At 38.2% G+C, this 14,575-nt stretch overlaps 1 protein-coding gene across 4 annotated transcripts in view; it reads left to right on the top strand.

Moving 5' to 3' along the window:
* Window positions 1-14,575, top strand: part of GREM1 (gremlin 1, DAN family BMP antagonist) — a 49,961-nt gene that overhangs the window by 20,076 nt on the left and 15,310 nt on the right. Inside the window, exon 1 of one of the 4 annotated variants that reach the window (XM_074289202.1) lies at window positions 9,853-11,709. The exons of 1 other annotated variant lie outside the window; for it this stretch is intronic. The gene's annotated coding sequence lies outside the window, so the exon portion shown is untranslated. Of the gene's footprint in view, window positions 1-9,852; window positions 11,710-12,247; window positions 12,495-14,575 lie in introns of those variants that run through there. 2 more of the 4 variants (XM_074289200.1, XM_074289199.1) reach the window with 2 other exon arrangements.

Here is a 14,575-nt window from a genome sequence, read left to right as displayed (position 1 = left end):
TTCCTTGTACTTGCATTCCCAGATTTTAGCATAGTTCTTTGCATTTAATGGGCACTTAATAAATGATTGGTTTATGAAGGGAAACAAGGAAGGAAGAAGAGTCAAAGATGATTCTAAATTTTCAAGCCTGCGTGATTAGAGGGATGTGGATGCCATCGATGAAAATGGGGACATTTTAGACGGGAATATGCTGAGTTCACTTTTGGTGTAAGTTTGCTACTTACAGACATATATCTTATGCTCAAGGTCCTCTAATACCATATGGGTAACATCTTTCCAAAATAGACTAGAAAGTCTCAGGAAATAGTCTATTTAGACATTTTAGATTTGAGATCAAATCTGATTAAAGCCTTTTTACATTTATCTCTATTTAATATAGGGGTAGCTAGGTGGAGCAGGGAATAAAGTATCAGATCTGAAGTCAGGAAGATGAGTTCAAATTTAACATCAGACACTAACCATGTGACTAGTTATTTAAGCTCCGTTTGCTTCAATTTTCTAATCTGTAAGGTGAGGGTGATAATAATGGCTATTTCTAAGAGTTTAGAGGAAGATAAAATAAGATAATAATAAAGTGCTCGGCATATGTTAACTGTTATATAAATGTTAGCTATGAAATATTATTATAGAATTATACATAGTATTATCATATCATTATTTAATAGGGCACTCCAAACGATACATATGAGTGTGTGTATATGTCTACACACACATACATACATACATATACACATACACACATGAAGACGCAGGTTCCTTACATGGTCACTTTAGGATGGGCCAGCTTGCAGTTGCCTTAGCATTTTTCTCAGTTTCTTCCTTTTATTTGTCTCTCTGATACACATGCTCTGAATCCTCTCCTGGTTCCTCTCCATTCACTTTTCCCAAACTTCTACAATCAAATCTATTTTCACATTACAAATAGACTCAGTCCCCAGCATCTCTTTCTCTATAAAAAATTTTCATTCCATTTAAGTTCACATTACAGTTTACCTTTTCTTTCTCACATAGATTAATGAACTCAATGCCTTCACATAAATACTAGTTCTCTACGTTTCATCTTTTGTCACTCACAAGGCAGTCTCCAAAATGCCATCTTCAGTTTACTTCCTCATGCCCTTAAACAACCTCAATGAATAACTGGTAAGATCATCACGATTTTGATTGGTTACATTGAAATAGTGTTGACATGACCTTAATCCATGATATTTATCAGCATATACTCAGTAAATGCTTGAGGCAGATCTGGGATTAAAGTCTTTGTAATTCTTTGCAGTCTGCTTTTCAGCACTTTTCCTTGAAAAATCTTGTGGAAAATACATGTAAGTGACACCCTAAAATTTTGTGATTTCATAAGCAGATAAAATTTTCTGTTTTTTAAAGCAATTGACACGATAAAAACATTCTCTAGCTTAAATACTAATATAAAAAAATTCAAGACAAGGAACTGCAAAATATCCAAAGATGGTTAAGCTTAATAAAAAAAAAAATAGGTACTATTATTATTCCTATTTTACATATAAGGGAATTGTGTTTGGGAAGGGTCAAATGACTTGCTTACGGTCACACAGCTAGTAAGTGTCTGAGGCAAGATTTGAATTCATGTCTATCTGATTCAAAATATCCAGTTCTTAAGTTACCATACTTTTTAGGCACATTTGCTAGAGAGTTATAAAGAAGAAATACTCAGGATGTTTTATATATAAATGCTAACATATCAAGGGCCCATGATTTCCTCTGTGTGGAAATTTCCTCCACCCATTCAATTTGCAATCTATAAATCATAAAGGGTTTTTTTTTTTCAGGCTCAGAAAAATTAAATGATTTTCCCATGGTTATGGAATTAATGTCAGAGATGAGATTTGAATTGTTTCCCCCTGATTCCTATCTTACTCTATCTTTTAAACACCAAAGTGTCTGTCCATAAAACTACAGATATTACTAAGATTTATATATCTCTTTCTTTTTATAGTAGTATGGTGAATTTGTCAGAATGCCTCTATTTAAAACTATTTGAATATTATTGAAAAAATTAGGCTTTGATAAAATTATATTTTGTAACTCCAAGGTCTTTCTCCATCTCCCAGAATTTAATCTGTATCAGAGGGCAATTTAGCATCTAATTCGATAATGTTTGCTAAGATACTATTTTTTGCAAATCAACCCACAAACAACTATTTGGTAATTGATTAGGGTTAAAAATAATGAGCAAGGCAGACAGCTGTGCAAGGAAGACAGTTATCAGTGCAACTGTCTACAATCATCAGTTGCTACTCTTGTCTCTCAGTTTAACAGATGTTCTCTTAACAGTGGTGATTGAATTTGGAAAATGATAGTCTCAGAAGCAGTATGTAAGGCTGTTGTACCTGGATTTGTGGGAGAAGGGAAAGAATAAATATTACAGGCATGTGTCAAGCATTGAGTTTGTAACAGCTTTGGGGTTCCAATACCTTTTTACAAAGCAATAACAGCATTTTGTGGACTAATGAGCTGGAAAATCTGATTGGTAGTTTTGGCAGAGAGGGCTGCAGGGAGCAGCCAAAAGACCTAGTCTATTTGTGAGTATAATTAATAATGATTATACTTAGCAGTTTTATAGCACCTAATATGTGCCAGCCACTGTGCTGAGTGCTTTACAAATATCTCATTTGATCTTTACAACAACTTGGGAGTTAGGTGTTATTACCTTCTTTTACAGATAAGGAAACTGAGGCAAAGAGAAGTTAAAATTAAGACTTACCCGGGATAATTATCTGAGACCATATTTGAACTCAGGTCTTCTTGAATCCAGGCTTAGCACTCAATCCATGGCACCAGCTAGTTGTGGCAAGTGAGAAGTGTTTCTGGGTGTTTGCCTACATTGGTTAATCAGTAGAATACCTGATAGAAAGGTAAACTTGTAAAAAATTAGTCAAGTTGAAAAAAACTTAAAATTAGAAAAGATTATCAGAGGTACATGTTACTATAGATTCTGCTTGTTTTTCTTGTTTATGGCACTTTCTGGATCTAAAATTTTGGATTTGAAGATCGTAAGTCCAGAACCAAAAGGTATTCCAGAAGCTATAGGTGCCCTCCCTTCCCTAAATGAGGAAAATGAAGCCCAGGAGATCAAATGACTTGCTCCCAGTTGTATTACAATTAATGTAAGAATCAGGAGTTGAATCTTGATCCTCTGACTTAAGAGTCAGTGTTTTTTCTAGTTATCTGTATGAATTTAGGAAAAATCCCTTAACATCCTTGAGTCTTAATTTCCTTATCTGTAAAATAAGGGGTTTGGACTAGATGGTCTCTGAGTTTCCTTTCAGCTTTAGAACTCTGATCCTATGATCCATTTTGTGATGTTATATTGTAATAATAGATTGATTTGATATGGAGGAAGAGTCCCTAAGTTTTCATCTCAGCAAAAGGGAGGAATGCTTTTGAGGTCTATAAAAAAAAAAAAAACTGGGGCAGTTAAGTGGTTTTGTAGATAGAGTGCCAGGCCTAGAGTCAAAAAGACATCTTTCTGAATTCAAATTTGGCCTCATACACTTACTGGCTATGTGTCCCTGGATAAGTAATTTATCCTGTTTGCTTCAGTTTCCTCATTTGTAAAATGAGCTGGAAAAGGAAATGGCAAACCATTGTAGTATTTTTGCCAAGAAAACTCCAAATGGGATCATGAAAAGTTGGACAGGACTGAAGAATTACTAAATAACAATAACATGGGAAACCTGGAAGCTCCTTTCAAGAGATACCCTTCTGATCACCTAGAATTTTTTCCCTAAGAATAATAATACTTTTGTATTATTTAGTTGAAAGTATTCTCATTTTCACTTCCTTCCCTAATATATAGACAAGTATTGTACACCATTTGGGGATTGAGGAAAATATTTGGGTTCAAATTATATGATATAGATGAACTTTCTGCAAACATCTATATCAGAAAGAATGTGGCTCAGTTTAAATCTTAATAATTTCCTCACATCTCATGGATATGATTCTAAATAATTTTCTCTTGCCCTTAGTTCCTCTACCCCCCTTTTTAATCATATCTCCAAAGGCATCATTGCTTGAGTATCTATCCCAAATGCTTTAAGTTCACAAAGCTCTTTATAAACATTAGCAAATGAATAGTTAGTTTAACTAGAACACACATATATACCTCTGACGTAAGCAGTAAGGAGTCTACAGTTTACATTTTTGTCTTTTTTTTTTTTTTAAAGAGAAATCATATTCCACATGAACCAGCCTTTTAGACCAAGAGTGGGAACAGAGAGTGCAAAAAGAATCTTCTTTCCACCTTCACCCTCACCCCAGTCTTTTTCTCTGTCTTTACTCTGTCTCTTTCTACCTCTTAAACACTCATTTTTAAATCATGTTTTTAATGCCCTTTAGAGACAGAATGAAGTAGAATATAAATTATGTTTACCCATCTTAGTACAAGCTGTTCCTCAGTGAAATACCAAGACAGCAAAAATGAGACAAATTCTTTGGATAATACCTTCTTTGTGAGCTAGAATTGAACCACTAGGTCTAGAAACAAATGATTAATCACAATCCAGCTTTAATGAGAATGCCCACAGCCTGTGAGGTCGCCGGATTCAAAGAAGACAAATGTGTACAGCAGTAGTTCTTAACCTTTTTTTTTTTTTTTTTTTTTCTGTCATAGCCCTCTGGGGCAATCTGGTGAAACTTATGTACCCTATCTCAGGATAATGCTTTTTAAATACATAAAATAAAACACACAGGTTTACAAAGGCACCCAAATAAATTGAAAAACAATTATTAAAAATATATTTCAAAAAACTTTACAGACCCTTTGGAATCTATGCATGAACTCCTTGGATCTAAAGTTAAGAATTCTTTGGTAGACAACTCCAATAGATTTGTGATGGAAAGTGTCATCTGAATCCAGAGAGAGAACTATGAAGACTGAATGTGAATCAAAGCATAGTATTTTCACCTTTTATTTTTGCTATTGTTTGTTGGCTTGCTTATTTTCTCGTGGTTTTTTTTTTTTTTTTTACTTTTTGATCTTATTTTTCTTGTACAGCATGACAAATGTGGAAATAGGTATAGAAGAATTGCACATGCTTAACCTATATCAGGTTGCTTACTGTCATGGGGAGGGGACAAGAGGGGAAGAGGAGAAAAATTTGGAACACAAGCTTTTATAAAAGTTAATGTTGAAAATTATCTTGACATGTATATGGAAAAATACTATTTTAAAAAAGAATTTCTTGGTATATAGTATAAACCTGTAAAAATAAAATCAAATACCATTTTCCTTCCTAGATATGTATCAGACTAATGAGAGGAGGTGGAAATTTTGGACAGCATTTAAGATGCATCCTTATTTTCTTGCCTACATGTTTGGGTGGCATCAGGTACACTAACCTGTATGATCCTAGAATGATAAAATAAAACAATCCTATTACAACTATAATGATGGTGAGCCTCAGACAATTTTTAGAATAGACCCTATGTGGGATATTACAGAACGTTTGGCCAAGTACTCAGAAATTCCTCTTTAAATCAGAAGCATTCAAGTGAAGGCGCTTGAGAAAGGAGAAAATGTGCTGGTTTGGAGAGAGAAGATCTGGGTTCAAGTACTAGCCCCACTACTTATTAGTCAAATAATCTTGACTAGACTTCTTGGAGTCTCAGATTTTTTGTGCAATATTGAACTATCCACATAGGAATACTGGGAGAGACGAATGAGATGATATGTGTAAAGATGAACCAGTGTGGAGAGACTGATAGAGTACTTGACTTAGATTTGGGGGAAAAACTGGATTCCAGTTACTTATTGTTATTTGTCCTTTGTTTTCAAGGAGGACCATGACATCAGGGAAGTGATGCCTTGATATGCAAGTGAATTGGATTTAAGTGAGGGAGGGCTATGCAAAGTCACCAGTTTTACTTTCTCCTATGAAGCCATCTGGGTCCAGTGGCCAGATATAGATCAGTATGATTGGAGATGGCCAAGGAGACAGTGGGAGACTCTGACCTTTTTTTAATCTAAGATCTTTAACACATCTCATTCTGATCCAATCAGTTATTAAGGCTAAGTAGAAAATGAGATCGAGAATGGTTTCTTTTACCTAATAAAAAAAAAATCAATTGGGGTGGGGGAGAGAAGACCCTCAGGATTTCTGGCCCAAACAGAAATAATTGCTAGTTACATTCATTGTAAGCCAGGCAGAGCTCAAACAATGATCCAGTGGGAATTGGCTCGGGACCCATTGTTGGCCAAACAATGAGAACCAGAATCATTTGTATTTAAGGCATGGGTCTTTAAAAAAAAAATCTGGCCCATAAATCTCAAGATATTTTGCAAGGTTTTAATTTAGGGTAGAGTACATGCAAGGTATAATGTCTCATGTGAAGAGAAAGAAGAGAAAGGAAAAAAGAGGGGAAAGGAAGAAAGAAAAAAAGATATTCAGATGAAGGAACAGCCTCTGATCCTCTATCTCCTCTTTTGTAAAATGAGGAAAATAATACTTGTAGTACTTAGCTTACAAAGTTCTTTCAAGACTCCAAAATAATTTATATAATATTGCTTTTTTTCCCCCTGAGGCAATTGGGGTTATGTGACTTGCCTAGGGTCACCCAGCTAAGAAGTATATCTGAAACCAAATTTGAATTCAGGTCCTCTTGATTTCAGGGATGGTGCTCTATTGTTAAATTAAGTTGTTAAAATGGTGCTCATATGTTAAATTTTCTCTTAAGTTCAGGTTTGGTTGATAGAAATCCTGAAAATCTGCAAGTTCATTGAATGCCCATTTTTCTCATTCAATATTATGAATAATTTTGCTGGATATGATATATTTGGTCATAGGCCTAGTTCTTTTAATTGTCAGTAGATATGATTCCAGGATCCAGGATCTTTTATTGTGGTTGCTGAGAAATCCTGTACAATTCTAATTGTAGCTCCAGCATATTTGAATTATTTTTTTGTTTGTTTGTTTCTTGAAAATTTTTCTCTTTGATCTGGGAGTTTCAAAATTTGGCAATAATATTCCTGTGTGTTTTCCACAAAGGATCTTGTTGAGGTGATGATAGGTGAATTTTTTTCTATTTTTACTTTCCCCTCATGTCCTATCATTCCAGGACAATTTTCTTGGATTATTTCCTGCATTATTGTTTAAGGTCCTTTTTATGTTGTTTTTGTTACAACTTTCAGGCAATCCAATTATTCTCATAGTCTATTTTCTTGATCTGTTCTCCAGATCTGTCATTTTTCTTATATTTCACATTTCACTTTGGGGTAGAAGCTTTTTTTTTTTTAACTAAAGTGTCCTCCTCTGAAGATAAACTTCAGTCTTCCCTGTTCACCCATGGTGAGGTTCTTTCTTCTTTGCTGTTTCTTTTTTTTTTTTTTAATAAGAATTAGTAATGTAAGCACCTCTAATCTTGGAGTAGAGGGATGATGCCTCAAACTTCCCTTCAGTTCTCCCCTCTAACTAGGAACTCCAACCAAAAGCTAAATTGTATAGTAGTATTATACTCCATGATAATCTTGGATGATCAGGAAAAATGTAATGTAAGAGGTGTGTGAAGGGAAGGTGAGAAAGGATTAAATTGCAAGAATGATGGGTTGCCTGTAAAAAAGCAAAGGAATGAAAAATGAAATGTCATCTGTGATGCTAGCAGTTGGCCTCCTTGGCTGGAATGTAATAGGAATAATATGTCTGGAAATATAGATTTAAGTCCATCCTCAGTTAGGGAATTAAGACATGGATAAAAATGTAGTAATGGAGATCAAGAGAAAATAGAAAAATATCCATGTTTTCTTATGAAAATCCAGAGAATTTCCTGAAGGAAAAAGTGGTCAATAGTGTTAAATTTTACAGAGAGCATTAGGACTGAAAAAAGATCATTGGATTTGATAATTATAAGATCTCTAGAGAGTACAACTTCAGTTGAAAAAAAAATGGAGGCAAGAGGAATAGACATTATTTTCTAGAAGTTTGAATATGATCTAAAAGAGAGATCTATGATGTTGGTTTGAGGGAATGGTAAGTGGTTTGCATTTTTTAAAGGAAGGGATATGTTTTTAAGGAAGAGATGGAACTCAGTAGATCTATAGGTAACAAGGAAGAAGCTGGTAAATGGAGAGGTATTTAAATTTCGAAAGAGGATTGATTATGGAAATGATTTTTTTTTTATTTTTTTATTTTTTTTAGAAAAAAGCTTAGAAAGTGTGGAATCCAAAATTGAGGTAAAAGGGTTGGCTTAGGTAAGGAGAAGGATCACACAATGTTGTCCAGATGACATCTTTTAGGCTGAGAAATTGGTGGAATGATCTGTTCAAGTTCAACATGTCTACACAAATATCAAGGTCTTCTTACACTTGACCTATAGACTGTACTAGGTAATTCAGTTCTCAAACAAAAGAGTGAAATCACAGCAATATAAAGAGCAATCTAAAACAGTCCTTGGTGATCAATTTCAAATGACCATTTAAATCAGTAGCCAAACTCAGATTAGAATGAAAGTGTCTTCTTTTCAATGTATATCTATTCATTGTTGAATCATTTCAGTTGTGTCTGACTCTCCATGAATCTATTAAGGGTTTTCTTGGCAAAGATACTGAAGTAGTTTGTTATTTCCTACTCCAGATCATTTTATAGGTGAGGAAACTGAGGCAAACAGGATTAAGATACTTGCCTATGGTCACATGGTAAGTATCTGACATAGATTTGAACTCAGATCTTCCTGATTCCAAGACCAGTGCTCTGTTACTCCACCTAGCTGCCTACAATATCTATTTAGTAGTCCTAGAATGATTTAGAAAAAACAAAACAAAACAAAACAAAACAAAACAAAACAAAAACCAAACTTTTTAAATTGTGTTAAGGTATTGGTTGTTGTCAAGATTAATTCAGGCAAAATGGTTTGATCTTTCCTTTCTGCTTCCCACCTTCACTTCAGCAATTTTGGCTTAGTTTCCTATACTTCAGTTCAATTCTACTCCATAAGCAGTTCCCATTACAAGCAAGTCACGTTCAGAACTGAGGTAGATACAAAGATAAAAATGAAAAGCAATCCTTGCCCTGGAGGAGCTCATATTCTAATGGGTCTTCTAATCTGATCAGAATTTACATACAGTTTTTTCAATAAACACATTTTTAGGGGAGGGGATGCTATAATCTGTGTTTTCATTCATCTGAACTCTGTACTCAACCAGAATAACAGTTGATCAACAATTTAAAATCTAGAGAATTGCTAGCATAACATAACATATTTGTTAGCATCAGAAGCAGGATTTGAATCTGAATCTTTCTGGCTCTGAAACCTGTCAATCTTAGGTCAAAGACAACAACCCTAGAGGTTTTTAATGACCCTTCACATCATTACAACAGACCTCTTGATGTAAAAATCTACTTCTTTAGTCCCAGCAAATCCATACCCTTTGGTACAGTGTTTTACTATGTAAACAAATGAAATTCATGGTTATCCAAATAGTTTCCTTTACCCATGAAGATGATGCTAGAGCAGCAAAATATATGGAAGTTTTGTATATTATTATAAAACCTCCCAGATATTAGTATTCTTTCCCTCTTGGAATTAATTTGTATTTCTTTGCTAAATTTTCTTTTTATTTCTCTACATACATGTTACATACTTCTCATCTCATCCCTCATTTCCTATTAAAATGTAAGTTCTTTGAAGGCAGTCTGTTTCATTTTTGTCTTTATCTGCCTATCACTTAGCATAGTGCCTTGCACATAGTAGTCACTTACTAAATATTTGTTTAATTCAATTTTTAAAAATGTAATCATTTATTATCATTATTGAGCTTTACAATTTATTTACAGTTTAAGACAAAAGATCACTGGATGAAGAATCAATTCTTATAGTTTATCAGTCTCTAAAAATGAAGTCTTCCTTCTTTCCTTCCTTTTTTCTTTCCTTACCATTTCTCTCCCTTCCTTCCTTCCTTCCTTCCTTCCTTCCTTCCTTCCTTCCTTCCTTCCTTCCTTCCTTCCTTCCTTCCTTCCTTCCTTCCTTCATTCATTCTTTCCTATCCTGTCTCTGTTTCTCTCTGTCTCTGTCTCTCTTTCTCACCCCCCCCCCCCAAACAGAGGTATCAAAACATCTTAAAATGAAACTGGAATTAGACATAGTCTTACTGTTAATGAATTACCAAAATATGTCTGCTTTGTTCCTAGTTCCTAGTTCTTAGAAACTGAGAACTGAGTACAAACTCTAGAGGCTTCTACTGACCTGGAAAGGATCCTGGAATGGGACTTTTATAGCCTGAATATCTTTTGAGTAAGATTAAACTAGCAAAATTCTGAGAAACTCATCACTATAGACTTCGTGATGTAATAAACTATTTCTTTAGTCATAGCAAAGTACATAATATTTACAGGATACATTTAAAGAGGAGATAATAAAAAGCATTATTCTCAAGAGTGATAGGTAAGAATGATCACTAGATAATGGATGTTTCTAGACACAATAATCATGAAGTCCAAAACTGAGAGGGATTGTAATCATTGCAGTTGGAGACAACACTGGCACCAGTGAGATTAGGTATCTTGGAAAGATTGAAGAGTAGTTTATTCAATGATGAAATTTGGCTCCACACATTTAAATCAGAACAGTCCAGTGAAGGCCTTGTCTCATGCAATTCTTGATTAAATAGTCACACCCTAATATTTTACATATATGTCTATGTTAACCACTCTCTTCAGACAGCTATTGGATGTTAAACAGGTTTGACATAAGGCATCCATTCAGATATTATACTCCATATGTTTGTGGAAGTTGCTTATTCCAAGAAACAAATTTGGAAAAAACAAAACAAAACACATAAGGTCATTTAAAATTATTAGGACTGTTGTCTCTGACTTTACATCAGCAGCAAGTTCCCTTTCCAAAAGGGAACTTTTTCTCCGACTTTCTCTGATTTTGTTATTTATGAAAACTGTTGCTTAAATCCCCGCCTCCTTTGTAGATTTCATTGTCACAAATGAAGCTAATCTTCAGATTTGCTTCTTGCAAAACATACTTTTGTATAACTTTTAATTTGTATAATTTTTAGTGTTTTTTTACATTCAGGCAAGGCTGATTGCAGATAAAGAAAGGCCAGTATTTGCCCATGGGTCATGGAAGATACATACAAAACAATTTCCACAGTCTTCTGAATAACAGATTTCTTTCTTTTTTTTTATACTGATTAAATCAATATATATATATATATATATATATATTTTCTTCTTCTGTATGATATGGGAGTGGGATGACTAGAGAAGACAAATGTGAAAAAAAGTCTTTACTCCTATTTTAAAACACATGCACACACAATTCATAGTATCTAGGAGTGTCTCATGTATTAATTGGATGAATAATAATATATATCCTCAAACTAAGACATTTTTTAGCTTTGAACTTCTGCGTCTAACTTTTCTCAAGTTAGATTTTCGATTTCATTTTCTCTGCACAATTATCTGATTCTCCATTAGTAAATATTTCCCTCTGTGAGGTCGACTAAATTTTGTCCTTTCAGGTTTTCTTTCCTCCACTTTCCCTCCGTACATCTGAAGGATACCGCAAAACATCTGTAGCCTAGTCTGCATTTAAAAAGCTAGTCTGCATTTAAAAGAAACCCCTGCAAAGGAGAGTGAGGGGATGGAAGAAGAAATGTTGATAGGCGGATTAAGTGCTCCGAGGTCCTTGGCTGTTGAGTTCTTGGTGGCTAAGAGAATCTTTGAGGTGCGTTTCAAATTTAGGGGTCTAGAGTCAAATCCCGGAGATCCCCGAGCCCTCCGGGTCCCGCTTCCTCTGATCGATCTTAGACCGGACGAAAATAACTGCATCTTCTATCGTGACACAGATCTCCTCTATCAGGAGATCGCAACCATCAGGGATGTAGGGAGCCACAAGGAATGAAAGAACCTCAGGAGGAGAGAAAGGCAAAGCTCTGGGGGCGGGGGAGGAGAAAATGAGGGGGGTGGGAAGGCTGGGGGATTTCCTACCGATCTTCCCCTTCTAACGGGAGCGGAAAATGTGATTTGCTGTGCATTCCAGGCGCGGTCCCCTGGGGTGACCTCTCCCCGCTGGCCCGGCAGAGGGAGGGGGTTTTGGGGAGGGAGGAGAAAAGGAGGCGGGTTCAGTCTGGTAGGGGTCCCCGCTGGGAGTCGGGGAGGGGGGGGTGTGGGGAGGAGAGGAAGGAGGGGGACTCAGTAACGGGAAAAGGGGGCGGAATAGCGGGTCCGGGACGGGCGGCGCCTGGCCAATGATGTGGCGAGGCCCCGGAGCGCGGCGTTCAGCCGGCGGACATTTAAATGGGAGACGCTGGGATGCTGAGGCACTCGGCGCGCCCTCCATGGACTCGGGGGCCAATCCAGCAGCGCAGACACAGTCGCAGCTGCCAGGCTAACCCCAGGGGGGTCGGGGGGCGCGGAACCAGCCCCTGGGGCTGTCCCAGCGACTCAGGAGGACTTACAAAACGCTCGGGTCACTGAGGGGAGAGAAGAAAAAAGGAGGCTTCGGAACAGGTGAGTTGAGCCCGACTGATGCCAGTGCTTGGTTGGGTACGGAGCCGACCAGGAGAGCTTTCCTATAGTGAATCTAGAGCCCCTCCTTCGCGCAGCTCGGGCGTCCCCTGCAGTTATCCACGCTGTGATCCTCCTTCCTAGCCCTCCCGGGCGGAGGTGGCTGCTGACAGCCGCGATCCCAGGAAGGACCGCGAGCTCCGGAGAAGGAGCTGTCCCGAGTTCAGGTTGCTTCTCTGCAGTGGTACTCCTGGAGATCACGCCTGTCTGGAAGTGTAGATTCCGCTTTCGTACACCTTACTGACTTCTTACCCAACCAGACCGCCTCCCGTTCTCCTAAAAGGCGGGAAAAGACCCCATCTGTCAGGGAGAGAGGCGAGGGGATGCTGAGGCCTTGACGTCTCATCTCCCTTTTGGGGGAGGACTTGAGATTTAGGGAGCTGAGGGGTCCACCGGACATCCGTTCCGATCCGGGCGTAGCAGGGGACTGAGTTCTAGGACTTGATAGTGGGAACGAGATAGGACAGAGGGGAAGAAGAGGAGAAATCTGAATTTCTCAGGTGTGTTTTGCGTTCTAGAGTGCGTGCGGTGTGTGCGCGTGTGTGTGATGTATGTGTGCTCGCGTGTGGTGTGTGTATGTATGCGTGTGATGTGCGTGTGTCTGTGTGTGAGCGCCAGCCTCCTATCTTGTACTGGTCGCGCAAAGTTGGAGAGCTGGAAGAGAAGGAAAAACCGAAGGATCGTGCAAGTACCGTAGCAGCCTCGTGAGAATCCGTCGCCCGTACTCTAGCGCACCTGGCAAAAGGCTGCTCTGGCTCAGGGGAACGTGTGTGCGGTTCTGAACCGGAGTAAGCCAGGAACCCCTAGAGACTCAAAGCTGAAAACCCCAGGATCTGCTCGTAGACAACCGTTGTGCAGCCCTGGGTGACACTCCCTCCCTTCCTCTCACACAGAATCTCTTATTCTGAATGAACACACTAGAAGATATTTTTCTGTAGATGCTGGTACTGAACCCCAACTTCCCCATTACCTTTTCCCCTCAAGTGTAACTCAAAAAGGGAAGTCGCAGCTCAGGCTTCGATAGGCCGTAGGTGCCAGAATCTCCAGGGAAGCAGATTCTGTGTCCCAGGAAAGCCTGGAGCTCTGGGCAGTTTTGCAATCCTGCATTGTCTCTGGACGCGTCTACTAGGCGGGCTCGGTCTGGTGAAGCTTTTTTGACTTTACAAACAACCTCATAGAAAGTTCATTTGGGGGCTAATACAATCAATGTTGAAACTAATCCCTCCCCTCCCCAACCCTTGTTAAAGAATAGCTGTGATTTTAAAAGAGTGGGGGGTCTTCTAGCTGTGGAAAACTTCCAGTTGTACAGATCGGCAGTTAGTTGATAATTTAGTTTTAGAATTGCCTATTGCGCTGAGAAGTTAGAGGCTTTGCGCAGGGCTTCAATGTAGGGACCCGAGACCTTTCTGATTCCGGAGCCTGTACTTTATCCTCTTTGCCAGGCTGACTCCTTAACGTATTAATGTTAAGTGAAAATCAAAACGCCACCCATATCCTCCTTTGTGCATCATCTTAGAATGGGCTTTCCAGCTCCAACACACCTTAGCCGTGAGGTCTCCCGTTTGCCACTGAATATTGAAAGGAGCATAGGTATTTTGACTGGATATAGGTAAGGAGGGAGAGAGGGGGAGAGAGAGGGGGGGGGGGAGAGAGAGAGGGGGGAGAGAGAGAGAGAGAGAGAGAGAGAGAGAGAGAGAGAGAGAGAGAGAGAGAGAGAGAGAGAGAGAGAGAGAGAGAGAGAAAGAGAGAGAGAGACAGAGAGAGAGACAGAGAGAGAGACAGAGAGACAGAGACAGAGAGAGGCAGAGAGACAGAGACAGAGAGACAGAGAGAGACAAAGAGAGAAAGAGACTGAGAGAGAAAAATAAAGAGACAGAGACAGAGAGGACAGACAGAAACAGACAGAGAGACAGATAGAGACTGAGAGACAGAGAAGGACAGAGACAGAGAGGGCAAAATTAGAGACAGAGACAGATAGAAAAACAGGCAGAAAGATGTAACAGAAAGATAAGACAAAACGAGAC

Source organism: Sminthopsis crassicaudata, chromosome 2 (assembly GCF_048593235.1).
Source record: "Sminthopsis crassicaudata isolate SCR6 chromosome 2, ASM4859323v1, whole genome shotgun sequence".
Classification (NCBI taxonomy): domain Eukaryota; kingdom Metazoa; phylum Chordata; class Mammalia; order Dasyuromorphia; family Dasyuridae; genus Sminthopsis; species Sminthopsis crassicaudata.
The sequence above is the reverse complement of the archived record's forward strand: the minus strand, read 5'-3'. Positions and strand labels throughout refer to the sequence as shown.